The sequence below is a fragment of the Physeter macrocephalus genome, chromosome 15 (assembly GCF_002837175.3).
Source record: "Physeter macrocephalus isolate SW-GA chromosome 15, ASM283717v5, whole genome shotgun sequence".
Taxonomy (NCBI): Eukaryota; Metazoa; Chordata; class Mammalia; order Artiodactyla; family Physeteridae; genus Physeter; species Physeter macrocephalus.
Window position 1 is genome coordinate 65,589,452 of NC_041228.1, and position 11,863 is coordinate 65,601,314.

At 36.6% G+C, this 11,863-nt stretch overlaps 1 protein-coding gene across 7 annotated transcripts in view; it reads left to right on the forward strand.

Moving 5' to 3' along the window:
• The window catches only part of NCOA2 (nuclear receptor coactivator 2), a 279,465-nt gene that overhangs the window by 37,547 nt on the left and 230,055 nt on the right, over window positions 1-11,863 (forward strand). The window lies entirely within an intron of this gene.

Here is an 11,863-nt window from a genome sequence, read left to right on the forward strand (position 1 = left end):
TGGCCGCTGAGCCTGCGCGTCCGGAGCCTGTGCTCCGCAACGGGAGAGGCCACAACAGTGAGAGGCCCGGTACCGCAAAAAAAAAAAAAAAGCTTTTAAAAAATCCTTAACATTTTAGATATGTGATTATTTTACAGAGGATTTTCAAACACTTTGAATGGTACTACTAAATATATGGAAACTGATTCTCAGACATTTAAATTGAAACTGTTTGTACCTGTGAACCGGTTTTTACTAAAAGCTGGAGTGCTGGGATTATTGCTCCCTCTGTGCAGTAACTCCAAAATCTATGTTATACTCCCAGCAGTCCTACTTATATATGTTATTGGTGTAACTATTACTCTGTTGGTAGTCTTTTTGCTGTATCTGAAAATGCGGTCCACCTCCTGAGGAAAAAAGGGAAAAAATAGTAGCACTTAATACCATTATTCCCACAGAGCTTCAGAAATCGGTACAAAAGTTTTCATGTTAATTTCACAAATGCTGTTATTTTGAATTTATTTCATTTCAAAACAGTATTCAGTGTCTTATAATGAAGCATAGAAGCTGAAACAAGGTCAGTGTTATAGAAGAGGGAAACGAGAATGGGTTTAGGAGATTGTATTAAAGGAATAGCAATGGTTGAAGGGAAAAATCTGGGCTACTAGTAACTTGCATTTACTTCTAAGAAAGAATCTTCCCTCGTCACCCGTGGTTGGTATGGTGTTTTGAAGGTCGTACACACAATCAGCCGGGATTGGGTTGCTTTTCTTTTTCTCTAGGAGAACTATAGGTTTCTGCTTTGCCATATCAGTTACAGGCGGTTGTGTACAGATTTGGAGTATACTGACCACTAATATTCTGCACCTTTGTTTCGCCTTTATGAACCTTTATCACGTTTAGGGGTAAAGGGTGTCTCTGTTCTAAGAGTTCAAGGTCAGAGTTTTAACTTGTATTCTGCTCAAGTGTGTGGATTGTAGCTGCTGGAGTTCTCCCGGGATCTCATCTTTGCTAAAATCAGAATTCTAGGAAAGAACAGCAAGCATTCAGTAAGTACCTCAAGCTTCCAAGTAACTTTTTGAAAAAACCAATGGCTGGGACTTCCCTGGTGGTGCAGTGGTTAAGAATCCGCCTGCCAATGCAGGGGACACGAATATCCCACATGCTGAGGAGCAACTAAGCCCGTGTGCCACAGCTACTGAGCCTGCGCTCTAGAGCCCGCGAGCCACAACTACTGAGCCCGCGTGCCTAGAGCCCGGGCTCCACAACAACAGAAGCCACCGCAATGAGAAGCCCACGCACCGCAACTAGAGAAAGCCTATGCAGAGCAATGAAGACCCAACGCAGCCAAAAACAAACAAATTAATTAATTATTTAAAAAAAAAACCAAAAAAACGATGGCTGCTTAATTTTGTAGAGTGGTTTTTCTTGTTTTCTGAATTTTATTTACATACATGTACTCGTGCAGGTAAGTGAAATATAATTCTGAATCGACTGCTTAGGAAAAAAGCCTCGTAATAGAGAATTAAAACACAGGTTTTTTTCCTCACCAAAGCCCTTGAGTATTGGCTAAACATTTTAGTCTTGAGCCCTTTCTGAATAGTCAGTTGTGACTAAGGCCATATTAGAGGCAGTTCACATGGAAACATTTAATATGCTTAATATTGTTATTTCTTAGATTCACAGTTTGTGTTAGATGTTACGCAGCTCCTGCTGTAGAAGCTCTGTGAACCCGTACCCTAAATCTTTCCCCCTCCCCTTTCACTGCTTTAGAACAGCATACGTTCACTAACCTCTGTCCTCTCTGATCCACGTACCTCACTTTTCAAATACTACTTCTTTCCTTCGAATGTGGTCACAAGAGCACTGTGGTGGTACGACCGCTTTCATGGGGTCTTTGGAATCTGCACAGATTCAGTGTGGAGACCCGGAATGGATCTTGCGGCTTTTGAGGGGAGGCAGCGTGGATAGTTGGGGCGCTGGTACGGAGGCCCCTGGCTCCGGCTTGGGCAGCTGCTGTTTGAAGATCTCCCCCACCCCGTACCCCCCAGGTGCAGACTTGCATAATTCAGTTCAGCATTTGCTAATTTCATTCCTCCCCCCAGCTGCGCCTCGCCTCCATCTTTCACTGAAATGAATGGTGATGGTTAAGGGGCCTTTCACCTAATGATTTTGTTGGGTAATTAATATCTTTCTATATCTTTATCTTCTTTTATTGTCATCTTTACTAATTTTCCTCTTTGCTTTTCTTCCTTACTGTTTCGAAAGAAAATTTAGAGAACTGTCCTGTTCTTCTGCCACCAACAGTGGTTTCTGTAGGCAGAAATAACATGGGTATCTGTAGTGTGAAATGCTTGAAAGGCATTTTAAAAACATTTATGTCTGACCATAATGGAAAAGAATATACATGTATAACTGAATAACTTTGCTGTACGGCAGAAATTAACACAGCAATGTAAATCAACTGTATGTCAATAAAATTTAAAACAAATTTTTGTCTGGAACTGAAAATGGGCACCATGGGAAGATAATGGGATTCAATTGTTAACATTCCAGAAGTCCATAAGATGAGGGTGGTTTCCTGTGAAAGAATACTCTCTGTGCTGAAAAAGAATAGTATGCTATGTAATCTGGTCCTGAATTAGATGATTTAGAAACTATACAGATGTTCAGAGAAAGGAAAAAATAGGATTGGCTCTATGTAGAGATTCCTTGTTTTCAACCAGAACAGGACTTCATTCTTTGGGCTTATTCCTTCAGTGTGGTATCTGTTTTATAAAGTCATCTATGATATAAGTTGATGTTCTATAAGCGTTCATTTGATGGAAGTGAACATGTTTTTCTGTGTCAATTTTATCTATCCCTATTGGATAATTGTTTGCCTCAAATGAGATATGTTAAAATGGGAAAAAACTAGAAAGTATTAGACCAGCACAAGGTATTGGTGAAGAACCACGTCCTTCAGCCATTGTACTGAAACTCTCCTAGATGTGCATCCAACACCTGTGACTACATCAGAGCATAAAATCAGAAAGGGCCATCCCTACCATAGAATTCCTATGCTGATGTGCACAGACTCCAAAACAAAACTCTATTCACTTTGTAGAACCTTCTGGTAGTTGATGAATATTGCTTTGCTCCTTATGTCTATTGGTGTAAAACTGTTCTTTAAGTATTGTGGGGAAATGGAATGATAGAGTGGTCAAAAGAGCTTAGACTGTGGTGTTGGACAAATTGGGTTTCAAGGCTTAGCTCTTTGATTTATGGCCCCGTGACAATAATCATCTGTGTGATTAGCATACGGGCTTGAAAATTCACATGCTCATTGTTTATAGCTCAGGGTATGATAACAACTATTATTAGCATTTTTACACTTCAGCATTTATGGACTTAAGTATATATCATCTGCTTTAGTTCTCCAAGGTCCCTTGACTATTTTTTTGCTGTTTCCGGTTCGCCACATTTTCGCTCCAAAAAAATTGTAGTTTTCCTTAAAAAGTCAGAATTGCTGTTACCTTCACGTTAAAGTTGATTAGACGTTTTCCCCAAGTATTTTATGTTTTTTGCTTATACTCTTTCTTCTCTCCCCTCCCCTCCCCTCCCCACTCCATATACTGTACTTGATGAATGAGTTTTTAAGTTTGCTCTCAGTCTTAAATGTAAAACTCGAAAGCTTTAAATGATGTCTTTCCCCCAGTGTTCTGGGATTGGCAACTGAAATAATGTTCTCTCCATCCATATTTTTCCTGGTAATAGAGACTTGAGTTATATCTCCTTTCAGTCCTTGTCTTTCCATCTGGAATGAGTCCCATATAGCAACACCCTTTCCCTTTATCATTTTTGTACCAGTCTTTGAGTCTTCTCTATTTATGTTTTTCCATTGCTGGACCCAACAGTACTGCATATAGTATTCAAGTGATGGAAAAAAGTTTTATAATAAGGTAAAGAGTATATATTTTTTTTTCCAGTACACTCCTGATGATGGCCAACATTTTCTTGACCCTATATTGAGCATTTAAAAAATTTATAAATTAATTAACACACAGTACAGTCCATTTAAAAAATGTACAATTGTGTGTTTTGACAAATATATACAGACAAATATATAGTCACATAACTACTATATATAGAACAATTCTACTACTCCCCAATTTTACTGTGCTTTTTAGTTAACTTCAGCCATCACCCTTAGCGCCTCACAAGCACTGATCTATTTCTATAGTTTTCGCCTTTTCTAGAATGTCGTATAAATGCAGTCACACAGCCTTGTGGGTCTGGCTGTTGTGCATATCAGTTTACGCCTTTTTATTGCTGATAATATTCCGTAGTATGGTTGTATCACAATTTATTTATCCACTTACCAGTTAAAGGACATATGGGTTGTTTCCAGGTTCTGGCAGTTATGAATAAAGCTGCTGTAAACTTTTGCCTACAGATTATATGAACATAAATTTTCATTTCACATTGATAAATATCCAGGAGTGAGCTTGCCAGGTTGTGAGGTAAATTTAAACTTAACTTGTTTATTTGTAAACTTAGCTTGTTAAACTTTATAAGAAACTGCCAACTGATTTTCCAAAGTGGCTGTGCCATTTTGCATCCCCACCAGCAGTGTACCGTATGAGAGGTCTGGTTGCTCTGTACCCTCAGCAGCACTTGGTGGTATTGTCAGTTTTTTCTTCTTCCAACCCTTCTAACAAGTCTGTAGTGGTCTGTTAAATTGCGGTTTGAGTTTGCATTTTCCTGATGACTAATGATGGTGAGCGTGCTTTGGTGAGCTTATTTACCATGTAGATATTCTTTGGTGAAGAGCCTGTTGAAATCTTTTGCTCATTAAAAAAAATTGGCTAGTTTTCTTTTCTTTTTTTTTTTTGAGTTTCAAGAGTTCTTTACATATTCTGGTCAGAAGTCTTCTATCAGATGTGTTGATTTGTAAATATTTTCTTCCAGGATGTGATTTATCTTTTCATTTTTCAATTTTTCTTTGATATATTGTTCTGAGCATTGATTTTAATACTATACCAAAAAAAAAAGCTTTTTAAAAAGAGCATCTAAATATGCCTGTGTGCATTAATGTCCACGTGTGGTTTTGATTATCCTGTTGTTTTCCTTTTCTTTAACTTTGCCCTTCCTCCCTTCATCTCTCCCAACACACACACACACACACACAGACACACACACACAGACACACACACACACACACACACACACACACACACACACACTTTCCTTATTTATTTTTAAACTAGGTCCTTTAGGACAACACAGTAAATATCTATGCTCCAAAAAATCAATCCTGTCACACTTATGTTTAACAGACTTTGAAACAATGCAGCTGTATAGGGGAAATGAATTCTGTTCTCTGTCAAAGCTGGAAAGGACTGCTTGTTTTAACAGCTACTGAAGATGGAAGCATTTATGCCATGGTCATATAGCTTGTCAAAACTGGATATGTTCCTGTGTTTAAAATGTTTGGGATTTTCCAAAAGTTACCATTTCCTCTTGCTCCTTCCTAAGGAGGGCTTGGTTTCTGATTACAGTTAACCCCTACTTCACTGTTACACTGCCACTCGATAGAGTTAAAATATGTAGTACATTTATCTAAACGATTGAACTTCTTGTAAGTATTGGCATTCCATTCGCAAATGGTAGACGTTTAGAAACGTATTTACATATAATTGGATTATTCTGGATTTCTCTATTAATGGACTAGGTTAGTTCTAAGTTCTGTAAAAATAGATTTTTAGAGAAAGCTAAAGATAACAGCATTTTCTGTTCTTTTTGCATCAATGATAGGTGATAATATATGTTAAAAGGTCCTCATTTTTCCTCATTAAAGAGCTAGAATTTATATACACACATCTAAAATGAATTAGAATTTCACAAACATAATTTAATTTTCCCCATTCATTTTTCCTAGAGCTAAAGTTTTCATTGCAAATGCATGCTCTGTAGAGACATAGTTTTGTTATGAAGAAACTATTGTTAAAAACTGATAAGAGATGGGGATCAGCATACTTTTATTTAACAATGCAGAGTTATTAGCAAGGGTGCCTTTGGCTTTGGGCATAGAATTTGAATTTCATCTTTTAAAGTTTTTTTAAAATTTTGCCTTTGAAAAGTTTTTGTTATTTAAGCGATGTGTTTGGCCAAAGGCCATATTAGAATCAGTATTTTTGGGGATCAGCATACTTTTATTTAACAATGCAGAGTTATTAGCAAGGGTGCCTTTGGCTTTGGGCATAGAATTTGAATTTCGTCTTTTAAAGTTTTTTTTTAAATTTTGCCTTTGAAAAGTTTTTGTTATTTAAGCAATGTGTTTGGCCAAAGGCCATATTAGAATCAGTATTTTTAAAATAACATTTTTAATAATAGAGATATTTCGATCCTCTGATTATGTGGAAATAAATGGTTTTGTGTTAACTGTGGCTTTTAAACAGGTGTGTTATGAGAAAACCTTTTGGTGGGGTGAAATAACCATGAACATAAAATCTTCCAATGACCTCTCTTAAAGTCTCATGTACTGTAATTAACTACGCTTTAAATATAAGGGTTCTGTTTGTACTGCTAATTAAATTCAGTTAAGACTTGTAGGGCAGCATTTAATTTATGGGTTGTTTTGTCTTGACTTTAGTAACTTGAAGGTATAAATAGTGAGTTTTCATTAAAATGTGCTAGAAGAAACGTGCGTTGCTACATTTTCAGCTAATAACTTGTCTAAAAACTAAACACATGGGTAAAAGTGACAACTCAAAACTCCTTATTTCCCTGTCTATCATTACTGTTTTACTTTAGGCCCTGTAATGTACCCATTGACACTGATTTGACTTTAGAGACATTTAAAATGTACTAAAATTTGCTTAATTACATCAAGTAGATTTGTTTATGTAGTGTAGAATTCTGATACACTCCAAATAAAATATAATTTAACTGTTTGTTATAGTTAATTCAGAGTAGGGATAACTTCAACCTATGTGTCTTAAAGTTTTTGTGTCCACTTCTCTTTCCTAAAAGATTATAGCAAAGTTTATTCCAGCAAAATAGAGGTTAGTCTAGGAAGAGAAAGAGGCATAACAATGATGGAATGGGGAGAGACAGGACTACAGAATTAGGCAAGATAAAATGATCCACACACAAAATAAAGTTTTAGGGCGGGTATATGTATTTGAAATGCAAATAAAACTCAGAATGATAAGCACAATGTTTTGGGTTTTTTCTTTTTGAAAATATTTATGTATTTATGGCTGCGTCGGGTCTTAGTTGCGGCACATGGGATCTTTTGTTGTGGTGTGTGGGCTCCTCGTTGCATTGCGTGGGCTTCTCTCTAGTTGTGGCTCGTGGGCTTCTCTCTAGTTGTGGTGCGTGGGCTCCAGAGCACGTGGGCTCAGTAGATGCGGTGCTCGGGTTTAGTTGCCCCGTGGCATGTGGGATCTTTCCCTGAGCAGGTATCGAACCCACGTCCCCTGCATTGGAAGGTGGATTCTTAACCACTGGACCACCAGGGAAGCCCCAAGCACAGTGTTGATAGAGGAACTAGATTACCTCTATCTAGTTCCAAAACATTTTCGTTAGCCCAAAAGGAAACCCTTTGTCCATTAAACAGCCGCTCACCATTCCCCTGTCCCTATAGCCCCTGCAAACACCGGTCAGTGTTCTGTCTCTATGAATTTACCTAGTCTGGACATTTCAATGTAAAAGGAATCAGACCTTTTATGTCTGGTTTCTTTTACTTAGCACAATATTTTCAAGCTTCTTCCATGTTGTAGCATGTATCAGTAGTTTACTTTTCATAGCTTAATAATATTCCATCGTATGAATACACCACAGTTTGCTTACCCATTCTTCCATCTATAGACAATTGGGTTATTTTCACCTTTTGTCTGTTTTGAATAGTGCTGCTATGAACATATGTGTGTGCATGTATTTGTTTGAGTATCTGTTTTCACTTCTTTGGGATAAATACCTAGGAGTGGGATTGATAGGTCCTGTGGTAATTCTGTGTTTAACTTCTTGAGGAACTGCCCACTGTTTTTCACAGTGGCTGCACTGTTTTACATTCCTACTAGCAATGTATGGGGTTTCCTATTTCTCTACAACCTTAACAATATGAGTATCTGTTTTCGTGATTATAGCCATAGTAGTGGGTGTGAAGTGATACCTCATAGTGGTTTTGATTTGAATTTCCCTAATGACCAGTGATAGTGAGCATCTTTTCATGTGCTTGTTGGCCTTTTATATAGCTTCTTGGAAGAAATGTCTGTTCAGGTCCTTTGCTCATTTTTTAATTGGATTGTTTGTCTTTTGTTGTTGAATTGTAATGGTTCTTTATATATTCTAGATACTAAGTCCTTATCAAATATATGATTTGCAGATATTTTTCTCCAATTCTGTAGGTTGTCTTTTCATTTTCTTGATAATATCCTTTGATGCACAAACATTTAAAATTTTGATGGAGTCCAGTTTATCTGTTTTTGCTTTTATTTTTGGTGCCAAATCTGAGGCCACAAAGATTTACTACTGTGCTTTCTTCTAGAGTTTTATGGTTTTAGTTCTTATAGTTAGGTTGTTGATTCGTTTTAGTTAATCTTTGTATATGGTGTGAAGTAGGTGTTCAGCTTCATTGTTTTGTATGTGGATATCCTATTGCCTATAGGCCCAGTACTATTTGTTGAATAGACTGTTCTTTCTTTTGAAGTTGGGAAGTGTGAGTTTTTCAACTTTTGTTCTTCTTTTTCAATATTGTTTTGGCTGTTTGGAGACCCTTGGGATTTCATGTAAGTTGAGGATTGGTTCTCCAGTGTCAAAAACACCTATTGGAATTTTGATAGGAATTGCATCAAATCATTGGACCACTTTGGGTTAATATTGCCATTTTAATACTATTAAGCTTCCAATCCATGAACATAGGATGTCTTTCCATTTATTTAATTCTATAATGTCTTTAAGGAGTGTTTTGTAGTTTTCATTGTACAAATCTTTCACCTGGTTGGTTAAATTTATCCCTAGGTATTTTATTTTAGATGCTTATTTATTTTAGATTATTTTAGATGCTTATTATTATTATTTAGATGCTTATTATTTTAGATGCAATGGAATTGTTCTCTTAATTTTCTTTTCAGATTGTTCATTGCTGGTATATAGAAACAGAGTTGTTTTTTGTACATTGATCTTGGACCCTGGCAGAAGGGATATTTAAAATAAATTTTGAATGATAGAATTTGATAGCCAAAATAATGTGGGAGAAGTATAGTCCAAGCACAAGGAACTCATTGAGCAAGGATTTATTAAACTACTTTCACTTTTGGGTGGTAGGGGAAAAAAAGAACTGTATTAGGGGAAAAACCATATATAATAACTCTAAAAGAAAACATATGAGACAGCAAAATGTAGGGAGAGGGCAAAGAAAAGAAGACTCTGATCCAGATTTAATGATGTTCCCTGTTTTGTGAAAACAACTAGCCATTTTAGTCATGCCATCATTACTTCATTTAAAGTAATGAATGTGAAAATACCTCAACAACTGGCAAAGCATTATAGAAATGTAAGGAGAAATTATTACTCCTGTGCTGTTGGTTTTACATCCATTTGTGTAATAGTTGACTAACAGGGAAATCAGTTTGTTTTCAGGGACTTTGGCTTTAAAGGGTTAATCAGCAGGAAAGTGTGACTTACTTGCTTTGGGGAACAAAGTTATTTACTTATAATTATTAAACATGCTTTTAGTATTTAAATACTAAATATATTTAGTATTTAAAGTGTATGAAACTTTCTAGCCTTTGTTCTTCCCCTTTTCACATTTTAAATCATTGGAACAATAGTTTCTATAACAGAATTTTTTGTAATTCACAGTTTCTTAGAAGGACAGCTGTTAGGGCTGTGTTATTGTTCCTTGCTGCTGTAAGAATGGTTAGTTTAACGTTTTTGTTTGTGCTCGCTACAGGAACATTTATTGAGAGGAAATAAGAGATCAACTTTTAAAGAGAGACAAAGGCCATGAAATCATTCTCTCCCTTTGTCTCTCTAAATTCTAAGAAGGCAGGTAAAAATTATTCTTGTAATTATATGTTTAGTCAGAGAAGCATGAAAACATTTAGCTCCTGTGTAGAAATAGTTTCGTTTAAATACGGTATTCCTCTGCTTCTACTGAAGTGGAGATAATCACTCAGTCGCACTCAGAGTCACAAAAGAGGTCAGCTCAGTTTGAGAAACTTCATACTATTAGATTAATGTTTTTGCGCTGTATATGTAGGACAGAAGGAGGAAAAAAAATTCTTTAGGATGGGGACAGCAGCTTTAAGTTCCCACCGTCTTTCACTGTTCCTTGTGTCCATACCACGTATTGCTGTTGACTTGGCTGCTAACTTTTCTGTTGAATTTTGGGCATGGCCTTAGAAGCCTTCTCAGCTTCCTGCTTCAGGCAGGATTTCAGAGTTAGTACGTGACAGAAAACCTGTTTGCACCTTTCATCGAATGAAAGTTTCAAGAGGGTAGTTGGCTCCTTCTTCATTTTATCCATTCATCTGTCCCCAGTGCCTAAAATAGTGTCTGACACAAGGCCGAGGCTCAATAAATGTCAAAACAAACAAACAAAGGACAGACATCTGAGGGAACTCTACTCAGTACTCTGTAATGACCTATATGGGAAAAAAAATCTAAAAAAGAGTGGATATATGTATATGTATAACTGATTCACTTTGCTGTGCACCTGAAACTAACACAACATTGTAAATCAATTAGACTCGAATAAAAATTTTCAAACAAAAAAAAGGACGAGTATATGTCTTAGAAAGTGTGTGTGAGACAGGCAGGCTTGAAGACTCTATCTTTGATTCCTTTGTTTAAGCATCACAATCTGTTCCCCTTTAGGTGGATGTTTGTGTGTTTTTATTAGCTTAGATCAGCACAGTCTCTCTTCTGGTTTTGAATATTCTTGCATGTTCTTCATACTGAGCGTGGCTGATCTGGACACGTGCCACACATATGGTTGACATTTTATAGTAATAGAGAAGTACATTTGATAGCTTGATCAGTATTCATTTCCCAATATATAATAGTTTAATTTTGTTGAATTTGCATTTAAAACATTATAGACGGTGTGCTAATTACTGTTATGTCAGTGTGGATTTAGACAGCTGACAAAGCAAACATTTGAGGACCAACATCTGTGCCAGAACACCTTTAATTACAGTAGGCTTTGATCGGCCTAATTTTTCCCATAAATAAATTCATTATATTGGAACTGTTCAAATCTCTGAGTATAATAAGCCATCAAGTTCTTTTTCAAAATCTGTGCTACATGAAGGACAAATGTCTTTTTTTACTCTTGTGTAAGTAAAGTTCTGTTATTTTTTTTGAATTTATTTTTTTTAATACAGCAGGTTCTCATTAGTTATCTATTTTATACATGTTAGTGTATACATGTCAATCCCAATCTCCCAATTCATCCCACCACCACCACCCCCGATTTCCCCCCTTGGTGTCCATGAGTTTGTTCTCTACATCTATGTCTCTATTTCTGCCCTGCACACTGGTTCATCTGTACCGTTTTTCTAGGTTCCACATATATGCGTTAATATACGATATTTGTGTTTCTCTTTCTGACTTACTTCACTCTGTATGACAGTCTCTAGGTCCTTCCACGTCTCTACAAATGACCCAATTCCATTCCTTTCTATGGCTGAGTAATATTCCATTGTATATACGTACCACATCTTCTTTATCCATTCGTCTGTTGATGGGCATTTAGGTTGCTTCCATGATCTGGCTGTTGTAAATAGTGCTGCACTGAACATTGGGGTGCATGTGTCTGTTTGAATTATGGTTTTCTCTGGGTATATGCCCAGTAGTGGGATTGCTGGGTCATATGGTAGTTCTGTTTTTAGTT